Source organism: Kogia breviceps, chromosome 13, assembly GCF_026419965.1.
Source record: "Kogia breviceps isolate mKogBre1 chromosome 13, mKogBre1 haplotype 1, whole genome shotgun sequence".
In the NCBI taxonomy this organism is placed as follows: Eukaryota; Metazoa; Chordata; class Mammalia; order Artiodactyla; family Physeteridae; genus Kogia; species Kogia breviceps.
In genome coordinates this window covers 88396217-88414406 of record NC_081322.1, presented here as the reverse complement: position 1 = coordinate 88414406, position 18190 = coordinate 88396217, and the positions used below count along the sequence as shown (strand labels likewise).

At 38.8% G+C, this 18190-nt stretch overlaps 1 protein-coding gene across 4 annotated transcripts in view; it reads left to right on the top strand.

The window, feature by feature from the left end:
- Positions 1–18190, top strand: part of PDE10A (phosphodiesterase 10A) — a 566819-nt gene that overhangs the window by 384245 nt on the left and 164384 nt on the right. The window lies entirely within an intron of this gene.

Below are 18190 nucleotides of genomic sequence, written 5' to 3'. Positions count from 1 at the left end.
TATATTATTGGTTCTTTGGTACAGAGATCCTATTTAATTTCCTCCCAAGAGAGTTCTGCATACAGTTAAGTACCGAACCTTTCCTATAGAAAGTATAGTTTTTTAGTTTCCTAGGCAACACACAAGGATCTACAGTATTATAGCATAGTGATTGGGAAGCGGACACTGAGATCAGGATAAACCACCTAGTAGCTGTGTGACTGAACCTCTCTCGGCCTCAGTTTTCCCATCTATAGAATGGGAATAAGTAGGAGAAGTTATGCCTGTAATGATTGCATAAAGTGCAGAGTACCACGCCTGTCACATTGGAACAGTCAACAAAAGTTTTAATTGTAATTTTAGGATGGGATATAGTTGACCCTAAAATAACTTACACAGAGGCTGTAAGTTGGCTTGCTTATTACTGTCTCCTACTCTTAGATTTTTATCCTGCTCCTTATCTATCTCCCTTTTAATTTTGTTTCTTCCCTGCCCCTCCTCTTTACTATTTGTTAAAACTTCATTAGGGATTAAATAAACTTGGTTCAGTGTTGTTCAGCTTGGAGTCCTAATAATCTACGTTTACACTGCAGTTCGGTGCAGCTTTTTTCTAGTCAACAGTACGTTCTGAATTAGAGCTGGGGTGGCAGGGGCACGTTTTCTCTCATTCATTTTCTCTTTGCTGTGGTTATTGGGCGTCCCCTCTCATCTGGAGGTGGGCGTGCACTCCGGGAGTGAGTTGATGCTTCCAGGGAATGTGAGGGTTTTGCCAAGGGGGGAGCAAATCCTGGTAGGGGTCAGAGCAGCTGTTTACCGCGCAGGAGATGAAAGTGGACATCTGTACTCATTTCTCCTTGTTCGTGCTGACATGGATACATTTTGGTGCCCCTTGTTCCCTAACATACTTGGGAAATAAAAGCACATTTGCTTATGTTTGTTTATCTACAGCACCACAGGAAATTAGTGTCTAGATCTCATTACTAAATACACATATATCTTATTAGCAGACTTCCCTTTTATTTTGTTTTGGGATATTTAATTTCCGTACACCATGCTTTTAAGTCCTGAAATGATCCTGATTGGAGTATTTTATACACTTGTCTTTGTAAAGTCCAAATTATATGAGGAGAGACACCGTATTTTGATGAATTAAAAGTAAAGTCCTGGATTTCTGAAATGTACCTTAACATGCATTTCAAATTTGCTTTTTTCCCCAGTGTGTGGTTTACAGATGCAGAGAGATGGAGATAACCTCATACCATTATCATACAATGAAAGAAAATAGACGTCTTTCAAAGAACTTTCAGCTAATACAATGTTCACATGTTAAAAAAAAATTAAAAAGACAAATCAGTCTTCTGTGAGAATGTGCTTTAATTTACTTTTTTCTGGTTTGGCGACTGCATTGCACAGAAAATGGTTTCCTTGGTTAAAAAAATCAATCTAAAACTCTCAGCTCAGTTGGAGCAACCAAATATGGTGTATGAACTTTAGGACGTTATTGAAGCAAAAGGATTAAATTCTAGTTTAGATGATGGCACCACAGAACTCCTTGAGAATCGGATGAAAGCATGTTGCGCTTCCCCAGGAAAATGGACATATGTTCAGGAATGCAGAATGCCACAGTTACCTCAGGGAGGTATCTGAATATATGAATATGTGAACTTTGGGGACTACAATTCAATATATAACGTTCCCTAAGTGCTTTTTAATTGCCATAATTTCAAAGGCCTTCTGTTTCAGATGGTTACTAGAAGCCCTCAAGTCCAGATGCCAAGACATTTAAATCAGTGTTACATCAACATCTTCAGCTACACTTAGCACATCTCCATCAGGTATCCAGGCTGTACTTTACAGGATCTCAGTGTTCTCCATCTTCTTAATTGTTTTCCCTCCCTTCCCTTCTTTCTTTTGCTTACATTCTTCTTAAACTTCCACATGTGGGAAAGCTTCTAGTATCAATTCAGGAGAGACACTTATTGAAACCAGGATTTCTCAACCTCAACACTATTGATACTTTGTGCGGGGGGGAGTTCTTTGTTATGGGGCTGTCCTGGGCACTGCAGGCTGTTTAACAGCATCCCTGGCCTCTACCTACTAGATGCCAGTACAACTCCTCTTTCTCCCCCCCCCCCCCCACCGCCCCACTGTGACAAAACGTCTCCAGACACATTGCTAAATGTCCTCCTGGGGACAAGGTTGCTTCCTGCTGAGAACCACTGATTTACACTTTACTATGTGCCAGGCCAGGCACTGGGGAATCCGAAGATTTGACTCTGACAACTCCCGTCCTCAAGTGACTCAGGTCACTGACACTGGTTACACACGTAGGCCCTGCAGGGCAGCAGAGAACAGTGCATCAAGGAGACTCATAGTCAGATTGTGCCAGGGGTGAGAAGGGAGTAGAACAATCCGGGAATCTAGAAGCTAAATTAAAAAATCAGCAGCTTTTTCACACTTATCTTGAAGAAATCTTAGCTGTTGTTTCTAATCGTTCCTTAGGAATTATCTTTGATATTCTCTAGACTTTTTTCATCTTTTGTCTTAAATTGAACTTAAAAAAATATTTATCTGAAAGCTATGTTGAAGAAGAGCTAATACCAGTGCCTGTGCTTTCATGTAAAATAGTTGGAGAATTGAGACTTTTCATTGATTTAAGAAGAGCAAATTCATTCCTTTTCTTCATGGATATAAATTTAATAACTGACTGTATTCTGTTTCTTCGTGATAGTACACCCTACATTTGAATGTAAATGTACATTTGTTTCTAGCGTTTGAAATAGTTTAAACATTATAATTGTTTTGATGATTAAAATCACAACCAGCTATAGTGAGTTTAATGAAATAATGATGACCATGCTGACCTAGTCATTTCTACTGCCAAGGAGCAGCTTTGAGAGAGTAGAGTTGCTTTTCCTGACAGTCCAAAGAGGGAGGTCACGTCACCGTTGTTTTGTTGTATTTTTTAGTGCAATTACATTAGGAAATCAATTTTAATTTTGGAAATTGTTTTATCTGATATTATTAAATTGCATTATAATATTTAAATCATTTAAATTTCCAATGGAATTTTGAACCAATACACAGTGGCACTAAAAAGTAACAAAAATGACTTCATACATGATTCATGAAAACTAATTTTAATACTTCATAAAATTTCAGATGTTGAGGGAGGGATTTTCTGGGTTTAAATATAGAATTGAAGTTAATATTATTAATCTTTTACAAGTTCATGCTGGTGATTATTGGCCTAATTTCATTTATCAGTGGTCAATGTAATGTTTTAGGGGAATCAAGACCTTACTATTTGAAGGTATCAAAAGCTCTTTCAGCATTGCAAGTCAGAGGCATTTTGACCTTAATTGCCCTAAATGGACCTAACCGATTTTTGCTTGCTCTGTTCTTGAAAACAGGGAAGGTATCAAAATATTTATATAAGCATCCTACAGAATAGAGGGGCACGGTGTCATATGTGTTTGTATATGGGCTCAAAATTTTGTTATTTGGATAAAGTCTGGTTGAGCAATGAAGCCAGGATTTGGAGACAGAGGATAAAGAAATAATCTTTTCAAAACTGTAGTCTTGGGTGAACTCCTTTGTTGTATGATGCCTCTTAGATTTTTTTAAAAATGGTCCTTCTGGAAGACAAAAACTGAGAGCTTTTATTTCTTATAGAGTTTTTGTTTTTTGTTTTTCTTTTAACTTCCTGGAAGAAAAATTGCTCATGGTTTCTCCCTCCATGAAGGATATGAATCTTTTTTCTATTTTAAGAAATATCATAAAGACCATATCATGCAGTAGTGTAAGGTGTATTTTTAGTATTTCTTTCCTCAAAATGCATTTCTCTAACTTGTCAAAGAGCAACTTGTCAACTTTTTTAGATTTCATTTTTATCCCCAGAAATATTCATTGTTAGGAGGTCAAATTTATTTCTCAAATAAAAATACACTGACTTAAAAAAATGTTTTGTTTATCTCTCTGACAGAATTTGGTAAATAATGGTTATAATTTGGTAACTATTAAAAAATAATGCTAAAATTCTGTGACTTCAAAGTTCTTTAGATTATGCAAAAATATGTAGTTTTCTTATGGATAAAATACATAAGTTAAATGAAATTTGATGATCTGCAGCAACTGCAGTTATTTCAATTTATAGTTAAAGGTATGTGTCATAATTCTAGAGATTTACTTCTAAAACACCTGAAACACATTAATTTAGTGTGCCTGAAAAAAGCACAGTGCCACTCTTTTACAGCAATAAATGGTATGCTTTTGTCATCATTTTCTTTTTCAGATGTTTTCTTTCAGACTCTTCTGCCCAAATTCCAGAGTCTTATGGGATTTTAAACAAGTCTTATTTTTGAATTGTATACTTATTGATATAAAAATCAGCTTACTGGGGTTTTTTTTAATGAGGAGTTGTCAAAAGACATACACATTCATTCTTTCAACAGATAATTTGTTGGGTATTTATTATATGCCTGGCACTATTCTAGGCTAGGAATAAAGGAGTGAAGAAAAGTAAACTGGTCTATAAACTATATATGCCAGAGGGAAAAATAAAGTAGAGAAGAGACTCTTTATGTGTGTGGTTTGAATGGCAGAATTGGCAGTTTCAGAAAAGATACCGGGGCGCCTCACCAAGAACATGACAACCTGAGTGGGTTAAAGCCTGGAGGAGGTGAGGGAGCGGTCCCTGGGAAAACTGCATTAACAGCTTCCCACGGGTCAGAGACCTTCAAGACGGTGGAGGAGTAAGATGTGGAGATCACCTTCCTCCCTACAGATAACATCAGAAGTACATCTACATGTGGAAAAACGCCTACAGAACACCTACTGAATGCTGGCAGAAGACCTCAGACTTCCCAAAAGGCAAGAAACTCCCCACATACCTGAGCATGTGGCTGACAAGGTCTTGCAGCTCCGGCCAGGTGTCAGGCCTGTGCCTCTCAGGTGGGAGAGCCGAGTTAGGACATTGGTCCACCAGAGACCTCCTGGGCCCACGTAATATCAAATGGTGAAAGCTGTCCCAGAAATCTCCATGTAAACGCTAAGACCCAGCTCCAATGAACGACCAGCAAGTTACAGTGCTGGACACCCCATGCCAAACAACTAGCAAGACAGGAACACAACCCCACCTGTTAGCCTCTAGCAGAGAGGCTGCCTAAAATCATAATAAGCTCACAGACACCCCAGAACGCATCCCCAGACATGGTCCTGCCCACCAGAAAGACAAGATCCAGCCTCATCCACCAGAATACAGGCACCAGTCCCCTCCACCAGGAAGCCTACACAACGCAGTGAACCAACCTTAGCCACTGGGGGCAGACACCAAAAACAATGGGAACTATGAACCTGCAGCCTGCCAAAAGGAGACCCCAAACACAGTAAGGTAAGCAAAATGAGAAGACAGAGAAACACACTGCAGATGAAGGAGAAAGGTAAAAACCCACCAGACCAAACAAATGAAGAGGAAATAGGCAGTCTACCTGAAAAAGAATTCAGAGTAATGATGGTAAAGATGATCCAAAATCTTGGAAATAGAAAGGAGAAAGCACAAGAAACGTTTAACAAGGACCTAGAAGAAATAAAGAACAAACAAACAATGATGAACAACACAATAAATGAAATTTAAAATTCTCTGGAAGGAATCAATAGAATAACTGAGGCAGAAGAACGGATAAGTGAACTGGAAGATAAAATAGTGGAAATAGGTACCTCAGAGCAGAATAAAGAAAAAAGAATGAAAAGAATTGAGGACAGTCTCAGAGACCTCTGGGACAGCATTAAAGGCACCAACATTCAAGTTACAGGGGTCCCAGAAGAAGAAGAGAAAAAGAAAGGGACTGAGAAAATATTTGAAGAGATTATAGTTGAAAACTTCCCTAATATGTGAAAGGAAATAGTCAATCAAGTCCAGGAAGCGCAGAGAATCCCATACAGGATAAATCCAAAGAGAAACACACCAAGACACATAGTAATCAAACTATCAAAAATTAAATACAATGAAAAAAATATTAAAAGAAGCAAGGAAAAACAACAAATAACATACAAGGGAATCCCCGTAAGGTTAACAGCTGATCTTTCAGGAGAAACTCTGCAAGCCAGAAGGGAATGGCAGGACATATATAAAGTGATGAAAGGGAAAAACCTACAACCAAGATAACTCTACCCAGCAAAGAATCCCATTCAGATTTGACAGAGAAATTAAAACCTTTACAGACAAGCAAAAGCTAAGAGAATTCAGCACCATCAGACCAGCTCTACAACAAATGCTAAAGGAACTTCTGTAGGCAGGAAACACAAGAGAAGGAAAAGACCTACAATTACAAACCCAAAACAATTAAGAAAATGGTAATAGGAACACACATATCGATAACTACCTTAAATGTAAGTGGATTAAATGCTCCAACCAAAAGACATAGATTGGCTGAATGGATACGAAAACCAGACCCCTATATAGGCTGTCTGCAAGAGACCTGCTTCAGACCTAGGGACACATACAGACTGAAAGTGAGAGGATGAAAAAAGATATTACATGCAAATGGAAATCAAAAGAAAGCTGGAGTAGCAATTCTCATATCAGACTAAAAGGTGGTTCATTGAGAAGCTAAACAAAATAGGTAAACCATTAGCCAGACTCATTGAGAAGAAAAAGAAGAAGACTCAAATCGAAAGAATTGGAAATGAAAAAGGAGAAGTTATAACTGACCTTGCAGAAATACAAAGGATCACGAGAGATGACTAAAAGCAACTATATGCCAATAAAATGGACAACCTGGAAGAAATGGACAAATCCTTAGAAAAGCACAACCTTCCGAGACTGAACCAGGAAGAAACAGAAAATATAAACAGACCAATCACAAGCACTGAAATTGAAACTGTGATTAAAAGTCTTCCAACAAACAGAAGCCCAGGGCCAGATGGCTTCACAGGCAAATTCTGTCAAACATTTAGAGAAGAGCTAACACCTATCCTTCTCAAACTGTTCCAAAATATAGCAGAGGGAGGAACACTCCCAAGCTCATTCTATGAAGCCACCCTCGCCCTGATACCAAAACCAGACAAAGATGTCACAGAAAACAGAAAACTACAGGCCAATATCAGTGATGAACATAGATGCAAAAATCCTGAACAAAATACTAGCAAACAGGATCCAACAGCACATTAAAAGGATCATACACCATGATCAAGTGGGGTTTATCCCAGGGATGCAAGGATTCTTCAATATACACAAATCAATCAATGTGATACACCATATTAACAAATTGAAGGAGAAAAACCATATGATCATCTCAATAGATGCAGAAAAAGCTTTTGACAAAATTCAACACCATTTATGATAAAAACCCTCCAGAAAGTAGGCAGAGAGGGAACTTACCTCAACATAATAAAGGCCATATATGGCAAACCCACATCCAACATCATTCTCAATGGTGAAAAACTGAAACCATTTGCTCTAAGATAAGGAACAAGACAAGGTTGTCCACTGTCACCACTATTATTCAACATAGTTTTGGAAGTTTTAGCCACAGCAATCAGAGAAGAAAGGAAATAAAAGGAATCCAAATCAGGAAAGAAGAAGTAAAGCTGTCACTGTTTGCAGATGACATGATACCGTACATAGAGAATCCTAAAGATGCTTCCAGAAAACTACTAGAGCTAATCAATGAATTTGGTAAAGTAGCAGGATACAAAATTAATGCACAGAAATCTCATACCTATACACTAAGGATGAAAAATCTGAAAGAGAAATTAAGGAAACACTCCCATATACCAGTGTAACAAGAAGAATAAAATACCTAGGAATTAACCTACCTAAGGAGACAACAGACCTGTATGCAGAAAACTATAAGACACTGATGAAAGAAATTAAGGATGATACAAACAGATGGAGAGATATACCATGTTCTTGGATCGGAAGAATCAAGATTGTGAAAAATGACTCTACTACCCAACGCAATCTACAGATTCAAGGCAATCCCTATCAAACTACCAATGGCATTTTTCACAGAACTAGAATAAACAATTTCACAATCTGTATGGAAACACAAAAGTCCCCGAATAGCCAAAGCAATCCTGAGAAAGCAAAATGGAGCTGGAGGAATCAGGCTCCCGGACTTCAGAGTATACTAGAAGATACAGTAATCAAGACAGTATGGTACTGGCACAAAAACAGAAATATAGATCAATGGAACCGGATAGAAATACCAGAGATAAACTCACACACATATGGTCACCTTATCTTTGATAAAGGAGGCAAGAATATACAATGGAGAAAAGACAGCCTCTTCAATAAGTGGTGTTGGGAAAACTGGACAGCTACATGTAAAAGAATGAAATTAGAACACTCCCTAACACCATACACAAAAATAAACTCAAAATGGATTAAAAACCTAAATGTAAGGCCAGACACTATAAAACTCTTAGAGGAAAACATAGGAAGAGCACTCTGGCATCCATCACAGCAAGATCCTTTTTGACCCACCTCCTAGAGAAATGAAAATAAAAACAAAAATAAACAAATGGGACCTAATGAAACTTCAAAGCTTTTGTACAGCAAAGGAAAACATAAACGAGTCGAAAAGACAACCCTCAGAATGGGAGAAAATAGTTGCAAACGAAGCAACTGACAAAGGATTGATCTCCAAAATTTACAAGCAGCTCATGCAGCTCAATGTCAAAAAAAACAAACAGCCCAATCCAAAAATGGGCAGAAGACCTGAATAGACATTTCTCCAAAGAAGATACACATATTGCCAACAAACACAGGAAAGGATGCTCAACATCACTAATCATTAGGGAAATGCAAATCAAAACTACAATGAGATATCATCTCACACCGGTCAGAATGGCCATCATCAAAAAATCTACAAACAATAAATGCCGGAGAGGGTGTGGAGAAAAGGGAACCCTCTTGCACTGTTGGTGGGAATGTGCTTTGATACAGCCACTATGGAGAACAGTATGGAAGTTCCTCAAACAACTAAAAATAGAACTATCATATGAGCCAGCAATCCCACTACTGGGCATATACCCTGAGAAAACCATAATTCAAAAAGAATCATGTACCACAATGTTCACTGCAGCACTATTTACAATAGCCAGGACATGGAAGCAACCTAAGTGTCCATCAACAGATGAATGGATAAAGAAGATGTGGCACATATATACAATAGAATATTACTCATCTATGAAAATAAGTGAAATTGAGTTATCTGTAGTCAGGTGGAGGGACCTAGAGTCTGTCATACAGAGTGAAGTAAGTCAGAAAGAGAAAAACAAATACCGTATGCTAACACATATATATAGAATCTAAAGAAAGAAAAAAATGGTTCTGAAGAACCTAGGGGAAGGACAGGAATAAAGACGCAGATGTAGAGAATGGACTTGAGGACACAGGGAGGGGGAAGGGTAAGCTGGGATGAAGTGAGAGAGTGGCATGGACATATATACACTACCAAATATAAAATAGATAGCTATTGGGAAGCAGCCACATAGCACAGGGAGATCAGCTCAGTGCTCTGTGACCACCTAGAGGGGTCGGATAGGGAGGGTGGGAGGGAGACGCAAGAGGGAGGAGATGTGGGCATATATGTATATGTATATGTATATGTATATGTATATGTATATGTATAGCTGATTCCCTTTGTTATACAGCAGAAACTAACACACTATGTTATGCTCCAATAAAGATGTTTAAAAAAAAAAGAGCTTCCCAGGCAAGGACACCAACATACAAATGACCTGAGGCAGCGTTCTTGGTACCTCTGACCAAGTGCCTGGAGTGAAGTGAACAAGAGGGAAAATAGAAAAGTGAGGGGTCAAGGGGGTCATTTGGGGGAGGGACTATTATTTTGAAGATACGGGAAGCCATTTGAGCCAAGTGACGTGATCTGACTTATATCAGTATTTTCACAGCATTTCTTTGTTGCTGTGTACAGAATAGGAAGAAGGAAGGCAAGGGTAGTAGCAGGGAAACCATTTAGGATTTAGGAAACTACTGAAATGTGTAGGTAAGTGAGGTTGTGGCTAGAACCTGGACAGCAAGAGTAAAGGTACTGAGTGGTTAGATTCTAGATTTAGAGCTCACTAGACTTAGTGACAGAGAGGGGAGTTAAGGCTGACTAGAGAGATTTTGGCCTGAGCAAGTCAGAGAATGGAGTTTTCATTTACAGAGATGATGGAAACCGTCAAGGAGAAGGTTTTGGAAAAGTCTTATTTTGGAAATATATGGATTAAACAATTTTAGGTAGAATGTTGTAACATGAGTGTATTATTAATTTGTTTTTAAGACATACTACTGTAACTTTATAGTCAGTGTCAAATTCAGGTGTATAAGTCTTGGCTTTTTTCCATTTTCAAGATTGTTCTGGTTATTCTAGGTCTTTTGAATCCATAGCAATTTCTTATAAAAAGCTGTAGATCAGGTTGGAGAGAATAAATACCTTGATGATACCGAGTCTTACAATCAGTGTACATAGTATATCTCTCTATTTAAGTGTTCTGTAATTTATATTTGCTGTGTTTCTAGTTTTCAATGTATGGATCTTAAATTTATTTTGTTAAAGTTGTTTCTACATGTTTTATTCTTTATGATGCTACTGTTTTAGTTCATTTTTCAATTACTTCCTACTAGTGTTTAGAAAAATAATTGATTTTTACATATTTATTTGTTTCCTATGACCCTGCTAAATATGCTTATTTGTTCTAGTAGTTTCTTGTAGATACCTCAGGATTTTCTACCTACAAGGTTATGTGTGTTGTTTGTGAATAAAGACAGCTTTCCCTCTTCCTTTCTAGTCTGTATGCTTTTACTTTTTTTCTTGAGTTATTACATTTTTTTCTGGCATTAGTATATTGACTAGAACCTTCAGTACAATGTTGAATAGAAGTGGTGAGAACAGACAGACATCTTTGCCTTGTTCCTTGTCTTAGGAAAGCATTCAGTTTTTTACCATGAACTATGGTTTTTGCTATAGGTTTTTTATAGATGTCTTTTATCTGGTTGAGGAAATCTTCTGTTTCTATATCATGAGTGGATGTTGGATTTTGTCATGTAACTTTACCTGTATCAATTTAGGTGATTGTATGATTTTTGTATCATAACTTTATTATGATTATTAACTTGCTATGTTATGTTAATTTATTTTTGGATGTTATACAAACCTTACATTCCTAGGATAAGACCCTTTTGATTGTATATTCCTTTATATATATTGTTGGGTTTAATTTGCTAATATACGTTTTTTAAAATTTATTTAATTTATTATTTATTTTGGCTGCATTGGATCTTCGTTGCTGCACGCAGGCTTTCTCTAGTTGCGGCGAGCGGGGGCTACTCTTCATTGCGGTGCGTGGGCTTCTCATTGATGTGGCTTCCCTTGTAGCGGAGCATGGGCTCTAGGCGTGCGGGCTTCAGTAGTTGTGGCATGTGGGCTCAGTAGTTGTGGCTCGCAGGCTCTACAGCACAGGATCAGTAGTTGTGGCACACGGGCTTAGTTGCTCCGTGGCATGTGGGATCTTCCCGGACCAGGGCTCGAACCCGTGTCCCCGGAATTGGCAGGCGGATTCTTAACCACTGCGCCATCAGGGAAGCCCTAATTTGCTAATATTTTATTAAGGATTTTTTCTCTGCATTCATGAGGCATATTTATGTTTGGTATCAGGGTAAAATGCTTCATAACAGGAGTTGGGAAATCGTCCCTCTTGGCTTTGTGTGGGATTGGTATTATTTTCTTCTTAAATATTTTAGATAATTCACCAGTAGAACCGTATGCTTTTAAAAAAAATTTATTCTCAGTAATATTGCTGACTGTGTAATCTTTCACACGATTATCCTCCTGTGGGCTATTCCTTATGTACCTGCTGTGTCTGCTAATTGAGCCTTTGATATTAACACCTTTTAACCACTTATCCTCACTCAGTTAGGTATTTAACCCCCTTTCAAACTTAAATTTATGATATTTGCCCACTCTTTGCATTCATTGTTATTTTAAAATTCAAGAAAATTTAAGAAAACTTTTTGAATAATATTATACCACAAATTGAACTAATTTAAGATACTTGGATTGGGAATCTCTGCTGCTGTGGACTGAATTATGTTTCCCCAAAATTCATATGTTGAAGCCCTAATCTTTACTGGGACTGTATTTACAGTAAGGACATAATTCAGGTTAAATGAGGTTATAAGAGTGGGCCCCTAATCCCATGGGATTAGTGTCCCTGTAAGAGGAGGTACCAGAGAACTAGTGTTCTCTCTCCACCATGTGAGGGCGGCCAAAGGGAGGCCTCTCCAGAAACCAAACCCTGATGGAACCTTGACCTTGGGCTCCCCAGTCTCTAGAACTCTGAGAAAATAAACTTCTGTATTTAAGCTGCCCAGTCTGTGATATTTTGTTATGACAGCCCAAGATCACTAATACATCTCCTTTATGCTGTTGCTTTTGGAATGTGTTTTCCTAATTGTGCTATCATGTAACTGAATACCTGATAGGGTCTTCTGCATGGGCTTCTCAGGGAATCCTGGATTGGATGCTTGTTAGGTCTGCTGGGAGAGTTACAGTAGCTAGTTAAATGAATGCTGGTTTTCACAAACTATAAGCCGTCACGAACGTTCCACCACCTGTTGGTGTGTTCCCTCACAATCATGTACCTATTCCTCAGAACCGTTAGTGTCTTTCAGTGCTAACGTGAGCTTGGGAAAGTAGAGATTTACTTTTCCGAGTTTGAACTTCCATTAAACAAAAAATTCTTACAACTTTAACAACAGTTGGCAGTTATACTTTTTGTTAAACTGTATACAGGTCACATAGTTTGGGAACTGCATTATATTCCTTTTTACTTTTAAGTGGATTAGTGTTAAAAATAATCCAACTTTCAAAGGGGTATTTACTATTTTTGCATAACAAATGCCACAAATTTAGCGATTTAAAACAATGCCCATTTATTAGCTCACAGCTCTGTGGACCAACAGTCTGGTGTTGTGTGACTTTTTTGTTTTGCTTAGGGTATCGCAAGGCTAAAATTAGGTGTTCACCTTACTGAGTTCTCATCTGGAGGCTCTGGGGAAAGCTCAGCTTCCTGAACTCGATCTCGTCATTGGCAGAAGGCGGTTCCTCGTGGCAGTAGGACCAAGGCCCCCTCTTTCCTTGCGGGGCCCCCAGAGTTTGACTGCATTCCTTGATGTGTGTCCCTCCGCCTTCAAGGTGGCGGTGGAGCTCTGAGTCTTTCTTGTGCTTGAATCTTGAACTTCCTTTTCTGCCACCAGCAGAGAAAATTATTTGTTCTTCAAGGGTTCGTGTGATTAGGTCAGACCCAACTGGATAATCTTCCTGTTTTAAGGCCAAGCTACAACGTAACATAACCTAAGCATGAGAGTAAAATCCATCATTTTCAGCCCTGCAAATTATGCAGGGTGTGTACACACCAGAGGAAAATCTTACGGGCATCTTAGAATTATGCCTGTCACAAAAGGGTTTTCTGTACGTGAATATGTCTGTGGTTTTGAATCTTGATGATTTGAATAAAGAGGGACTGATCACAGTATTTACTATGCAGTCCAACTGACAAAAACCTATACATACGTGTTTTATATTTTTCTAGAATGACTTAATCTTTCTAATGAGACAGTGTATAATACAATTTCCCTCCATGATTTAAAAAATAATATAGGGATGGGACTGAGCCTTTTCTTTTGCTATGTGTGACGCAGTGCAGTGTTCCTGAGAAATCTAGTCCATTTGTAAATCTGTATCAATATGAGTGACTTCCAAAGTGTACACCTCTTAGCTTCTACTTCCTTCTTCTGAGCTGCAGATTTATATTTCCTACTGCTTATTGGAAATCACCATACAGGTAATCTGATAGGCAACCGCATTTCAGCAGATCTCAAACCAAAACCATTTTCTTTTCCATGCATCTTTCACTAACTCCTGTGTTTCCTATGACTGTCCATTCCTAAGCTAGAAATGATGGAGTCACCTTTGATGTATCCTACTGCTTCATTGTCTTTTTAATTCGTCATTAGTTCATGTTGGCTGGCCTTACGCAGGATTAAAGAGAATTTTAAAACTTCATAAGGGTAAGGATATTGTTTGTTTATTGTATATCAACCACATAGATATGCTGGCTCGTAATGGGCTCTCGGTGCACACTTACTGAGTGAATAAGTGAATCTCAGTGTTTAGAACTAATCATGTCAGCCAAACTCTGTGTTCAGTTAATGTACCTCAGGAGCCTTGCAGCGTAGTTACCTGTCTGACTAACCCTCTTTCTACTACTTTTTGAGGTCCCGCAGAGTTCACTTACAGATTTGTCTTCAGCTGACTTTACCCCCTCCGCACGCGGTGAGCTGCGCTTATAGACTTGCCCGTGGCCTCCATACCCCTCTGGCTCTCTCCAGTATCTAATTGGCTTAACCCGGGCTTTGGCATGCATCCCCGTGTGGTCCTGCCTTCCTGGAAGCTCTCGAATTAGACCTGCCTTGGTCCCTTTGAGTTTAGTGTTCAGATACACATTCTGGTTAATACGGTGGTTAGCTAGACAATTTATGGATTTGATAGTTCTCAATTTAAGCACTCATGGGTATGTATAAAATGTGTTACTATTCTGAAACACACCCAGATGAAATGGTCTTTTGTGAAGCCAAGTTACATTTAAACAGTAGCATGATTGGATATCTGTAAAAATCTTACATCTCATAATATTTCTTGTATAAAGGTGCCCACGGTTTTGATGAAGGTGGATAATTATTCATTAATCGCTTATTATGTGCTCAGATCTTTGCATGTCTTGTGTCCTTGTGGCGTAGGTACGATCGTTGGCCTCATCTTTTGCTTGTGAGGCCAACAAGGCTTAGCAGGTTAAGTGGCTTTGCTTAAGGAGCATAAATAAGCCTGTGCTTGAGCGCACATCTGGTGACTCGGAGCCTGGAGGACCAAGATACGCTGTGTCTCCCACAGGTTTACTGTGCATTTACAGGAGAGCTTGAGTTAAACGGGTGAGAGGCTTAAACCCTTTGTGCTGCAAGGCGTGTGCCCGAACGGCTGCCCGTGTCGCAGGCTTCTCTTTGCTGGTGGTGTTTTCTGAGTCAGAAGAAGGGTAAAGGCTGGCGTCTTGAGCTTTCCTTGTGGTTCTACTCCAAAATCATTGTCTTCCTCTTTGTCTTATCACTTTGAGCAGCTGAAGTTTTTATTTGGCTTTCTCAGTTAAAGAAACTTTCATCGATATGCCCAGCCAAGGGAAAACACATAATTTCATTTTGGTTTAGAAATACAGCAGTGTGAGATTTGCCTTCTGATAAATGCAAATTACAAACAATGAAAACGATGTCTTCTTTGCAGCCAAGGCACCCTTCAGGCTGCTAACTCACGTGCACTGAGCAATCAATTAGGTAGGTCGAAATCCCAGCAGTATGTTCAATTAAGGTTCATTAATTGACTCCTTTTTAGGGCATAGGCAAATCTTCTTTCAGTAAGAAGGTACTTGGGTATGAAGGAATTATTTAGGTTAGATAGATAGATAGATAGAAGGCAAGAATAATTATTACAAGGCATTTAAATATTTTTTAGCTTTATTGAGATATTATTGACTTACATGTATCTGTAAGGTGTACAACGTGATGACTTCAGATATGTATTTATTGAGAAATGATTACCATGATAAGGTTAGTTAACACCTCCGTCCCCTCACGTAATTACCTTTGTGTGTGTGTGTGTGGGGGGGGGTGATAACTTTTAAGATCTACTCTCAACAACTTTTAAGTATATAATACAGTATTGTTAATTACAGTCACAACACTGTATGTTAGATCAATACCTCCCATATCCCCGACCCACGAGCTCTTAGCAACCACCAATACTCTCTCTTTGAGTTTGGCTTTTTTAGATTCCACATACAAATGAAATCATACAGTATTTGTCTTTCTCTGTCTTACTTAACTTAGCATAATGCCTTCAAGGTCCATCTGTGTTACAAAAGGCAGGATTTCTTTCCTTTTTATGGCTGAATAATATTCCTGTGTGTGTGTGTGTGTGTGTGTGTGTGTGTGTGTGTGTGTGTGTGTGTGTGTGTATCACATCTTCTTTATCCATTCATCTGTTGATGGACACTTAAGGTGGTTTCCATGACTTGGCTATTATGAATAGTGCTGCAAAGAAGATGGTGGTACAGATAGATCTCTTCAAGATAGCATTTATTTCCTTCAGATATATACCCAGAAGTAGGACTGCTGGATCATATGTTAGTTCTATTTTTAATTTTTTGAGGAAACTTCACACTGTTTTCCATAATGGCTGCACCAATTTACATTCCCAGCAACAGTGCACAAGTGTTCCCTTTTCGCCAACACTTTTCATCTCTTGTCATTTTGATGACAGCTATACTAACGCGTGTGAGGTGATACTTCACTGTAGTTTTCATTTCCCTGATGATTAGTGATGCTTAGTGCCTTTTTATGTACGCATCTACTGACCATTTGTATGTTTCCCTTGGAAAAATGACTATTCAAGTCCTTTGCTCATTTTTTAATTGGATTTGTTTTTGCTATTGAGTTGTATGAATTTCTTATATATTTTGGATATTAACCATTTATCAGAGAGTTTCCAAATATTTTCTCTAATTCTGTGGGTTGCCTTTTCGTTTTGCTGATTGTTTCTGCTGTGCAGAAGCTTTCTAGTTGGATGTAGTCCCACTATTTTATTTTTGCCTTTATTGCTTATGCTTTTGGTGTCATATCCAGAACAACTTTGCCAACATCAATTTCAAGAAGCTTTTCCCTGTGTGTTCTTCTAGATGTTTTATGGTTTCAGGTCTTACGTTTAAGTCTTTAATGCATTTTGAGTTAATTTTTGTGGGTGGTGTAAGTTAGGGGTCCACTTTCATTCTTCTGTGTGTGGTCATCCAGTTTTCCCAACCCTGTTTATTGAAGAGACTGTCATTTCCCCATTGAGCCTTCTAGACTCCCTTGTCAAATATTAGTTGACTGTATATTTGAAGGTTTATATCTGGGCTGTCAACTCTGTTCCATTGGTCTGTGTATCTGTTTTTATGTCAGTACCATACTGTTTGTGTGTGTGTGTGTGTGTGTGTGTGTGTGTGTGTGTGTGTGTGTGTGTGGTACGTGGGCCTCTCACTGTTGTGGCCTCTCCCGTTGTGGAGCACAGGCTCCGGACGCGCAGGCTCAGCGGCCATGGCTCATGGGCCCAGCCGCTCCACGGCATGTGGGATCTTCCCAGACCGGGGCATGAACCCGTGTCCCCTGCAATGGCAGGCAGACTCCCAACTACTGTGCCACCAGGGAAGCCCTACCATACTGTTTTGATTAGTATAACTTTGTAATAAAGTTTGAGATCAGGGATAGTGGTGTCTCCAGCTTTGCTGTTCTTTCTCAGGATTGCTTTGGTTCATTGGGAGTGGGTCCCATGAATTACAGAGTTTTCTTTTATTTCTGTGAAAAATGACATGGCATTTGCTTTTACTTTGCTCCTTGTTTTTCCTCCTTGGTTAAAGAAGAATGATATCACTGGCTATGGGGTTTGACAGAACTCCAAAAAAGCATCTCATCTGTTTGTTTTTATTATAACTTTGGAGCTATTTTAATGGTATTGAAAACCATTTACATCTCTCACATTTTAACCTCTATTCATTGCATATAAAGGACTTTGCTTTTCTAAATAAAGAAGCCAAAATGGAAATTAACTTTAAAGCCCATTAATCCCTTCCTTTATTTGATAAATGGCAAGAAGGAACTGCTATATAAATCCTTATGTTTATAAACTCATGTACACCAGCGCATTGTGGGGTAGAACTTTGACATAAAGATTTCATATTATGGTATACACAGGGATCTGTTTCCAGAATTGGAGCTACATGATAGGTGGATTGAAGGGTGTCAGAATTAGAAAAGCATATTCAAGAAGTAAAGAAATTCTTGTTTTTCAGAAAACTTAATATAGACATTCAAACCGTTTGGATGGAAAAAGAAATGTGAACGTAGTGTAAAAGAAAGAAACGAATCTCATCTGGTCTCAGGGAGGATTGGGAACTTGAGTGGGAGCTGTGGGCTACTGAGCGGTGGGGTCCATTGCTTGGACCCTTGCTTTCCGACCCGGGTGCATCCGTGGTCTTGCAGGGCTGGGCACACTTTGCAGCAGCACACCTGCACATCTGTGAAATCACGTGAGAAAAACGATGCCTCGTGGATTAGGTC